A 3,211-nucleotide genomic window follows, 5' to 3' on the forward strand; every position below is an offset into this window, starting at 1 on the left:
TCCTCGAGGGCCGCAATCCAATCAGGTTTTCGGGATTTCCCCAACGAATATGCATGAGATCTATTTGCATGCACTGCTTTCGTTGTATGCTAATAGATCTCATGCATATTCATTGGGGAAATCCTGACAACCCGACTGGATTGCGGCCCTCGAGGAGGGACTTTGACACCCCTGGTCCAACCCTTTATGTTCTCTTTTTCTCCTAAACATTGCAGCTCAACCTGTTTCCCTCTTGTTTCGTGTATTGTCAGAGTCTTAAAGTATGTGTTTTGTTTTTACAAAAACCCAGTTTTAATATATTTGTAAATCGCATTGAAACATGATATTGCGATCAAATCAAATTTTAAATAAACTTGAAACATGTTTGATTTGTTGTACTGTATGTGATTCTGTTTGTGTATGTACTTTTTTGTGACCCGCCTTGGGAAAGTTCATGCTCTTTGAAACGATACATAGTTCAAACCGCGTGAGACAATCATGCGCAGACAAAGCCGGGCCGATAATCGCACGCAGGACATCAGTGCGCCAGATTTAAACTCAATTTGAAAGTGCTCCGAGGAGTGTGGGGGGAACCCCCCCCCCACACACACACTTAACTTATTAGTGTTGGTGCTGTCGTTGGGGGAGGGTGTTGTGGGGGGAACCCCCATTTTAGAGGAAACAGGCTTTTTCCCTATTTTTTAGCCCCCCCTCGGAGCGCTTTCAAAATTGAGTTTACATCCAGCGCGCTGATGTCCTGCGCGTGATTGTCGGCCCAGCTTTGTCTGCGTGCGAATGTCTCGCGCGGTTTTGACGCGTCACCCTTTGAGACAGCAGAAGGTCAAAAAAGTGAACTTGCATGCAAAAGAACATTGTTTTCTCTGTCATTTTCAGGGACCCTAACACTAGTAGAAAAGAACAGATTGGAAACTGACTTCTAAGTTAGAAAAATGAATTGACAGCTACACTATGTCATGAATTTTCATTCTGAACACATCCTCCCTCTGTTTTGTGCTTGTTTTTTTTTTTATGCTGATCTGAAATTCTGCAAATAATATTACGTCATGGCTATCAGTTCCTGAGCTGAAATTCCAGTGGGCAGGCTGGAGTCAGAGAGATCGCAGCTTGGCTCTGGTTAGCTAGCAGAGGCTGCTGTTCGGTTAGCGATTACTCGTGACTTGGACATCACTGTCGTAGGAAGCAGAGAAACTAGGCCACGCTAATGGAAAGCTGCACAGGTCTATTAGTTAACAAGCATTTCACATGTGTAATTGCTGCCTTTGTTTTGCTGTTATTAAAAATGTAGAAAGTGACATTTGGAAAATTAAAGCTATTTACTGCTTGCCAGAAGCAGCGATGGTAATTTTTAGAAAATCAGATTCAAAATGTGTGAAGCATATATGACTCTTTTATAGCCGTCCTCGCTTTACTGGAGACGATTGGCGACTGACCCAGAAAGAGTGTTGCTTGCCTTGAATTTCACATGCTAAACACCGTGACCAAATTCGTATGAAAACCAAAGGTGTAAAACGCCCTCCCCAAGAATGTTAGTTGATCTACAAATAACAAAGACAAATATCCATTTTCTTTTTTTGCTTTGTGTGGGCGTAACATCTTCACATGCTCTGTCATTTAAAGGCTTGAGGGATTTCATAGAATTAAACATCTGTTTACTCAAAATGCCTGTCGGTAACAAAAATTTTATACACGAATACAGGATGTCCGATGCAGTAGTTGGAGAGATCCCCCAGGAAAGAGACTTGGGAGTATTGGTCAAGTCAACGAAGCCGTCCGTGCAATGTGTGGCGGCGGCGAAAAGGGTGAACAGAATGCTAGGAATGATTAAGAAGGGGATCAGAGAAGGTTATCGTGCCGCTGTACCGGGACATGGTACGCCCTCACCTGGAATACTGCATCCAGCACTGGTTGCCGTACATGAAGAAGGACACGGTACTACTCGAAAGGGTCCAGAGAAGAGCGACTAAGATGGTTAAGGGGCTGGAGGAGTTGCCGTACAGTGAGAGATAAGAGAAACTGGGAGAAGACTGAGAGGGGACATGATTGAAACATTCAAGATAATGAAGGGAATAGACTTAGTAGATAAAGACGGGTTGTTCACCCTCTCCAAGGTAGGGAGACGAGAGGACACTCTCTAGAGTTGAAAGGAGATAGATTCCGTACGAATGTAAGGAAGTTCTTTTTCACCCAGAGAGTGGTAGAAAACTGGAACGCTCTTCCAGAGTCTGTCATAGGGGAAAACACCCTCCAGGGATTCAAATAGGGGAAAACACCCTCCAGGGATTCAAGACGAAGTTAGACAAGTTCCTGCTGAACCAGAACATACGCAAGTAGGGCTAGTCTCAGTTAGGACTCTAGTCTTTGACCAGAGGGCCGCCGCGTGAGCGGACTGCTGGGCATGATGGACCACTGGTCTGGCCCAGCAGCGGCAAATCTTATGTTCATCCTTTTGGTCCTGTTTTATTAAGGTGTAGTAGAGATTTCTACCATGGCCCCAGAGCACTAAATGCTCCAATGTTGCCCAACGCTCATAGAAGTCCTATGAGTGTTGGGCAGCATAGGAGCATTTAGGCCCATATTCTGTAACCAGCGCCTAATGATAGGCACCTATTTTGGAGGCGCCCAACTAGATAAGCACCTATCTAAATTGAATAACAAGCTCAATTAAGCTTTTTAATCAGTAATAATTGAAACTTTGGCGCCTATCAAGAAAGAGCGATTCTGCAACAAGGCGTCTGTACAAATTTAGGCGGCCTTCAAAAAAATAGGCGCTATGCACGTTGGGCGTGGGTGTGGCTATGTGTTAGGTGCCTTGTTGCAGAATCGCTGCTCTTAAGCGTGCTTAAGCGCTCATGTAGGCGCCTAACTTTTAGTTGTGACCAAAGCTAGCCTATTTATTGGGCGCCTCCAAAATAGGTGCCGCTCAGCGTGATTCACTAAACAGCACCCAATTTTACTTGAATCGAGCTGAACAGTGCCTATATCGGCGCCTAACTTTTGGCCGCTTCTTATAGAATTTGCCCTGTAGTGCTCTGCACCGTGGTAGAAAACTTTACTATGTAGGGTTACCAGATTTTCCGTTCAGAAAATCCAGACCCCCTTAGACCCGCCCCCCAGGCCCGCCCCATCACACCCCTGTCCCACCTCCAATTCTGCCCCAGCCCCGTCTCCTGCTTCCGGATGATGTCACGCACACACGTGCGTGTGATGTCAT

The sequence above is a fragment of the Geotrypetes seraphini genome, chromosome 9, assembly GCF_902459505.1.
Source record: "Geotrypetes seraphini chromosome 9, aGeoSer1.1, whole genome shotgun sequence".
NCBI classification, from domain to species: domain Eukaryota; kingdom Metazoa; phylum Chordata; class Amphibia; order Gymnophiona; family Dermophiidae; genus Geotrypetes; species Geotrypetes seraphini.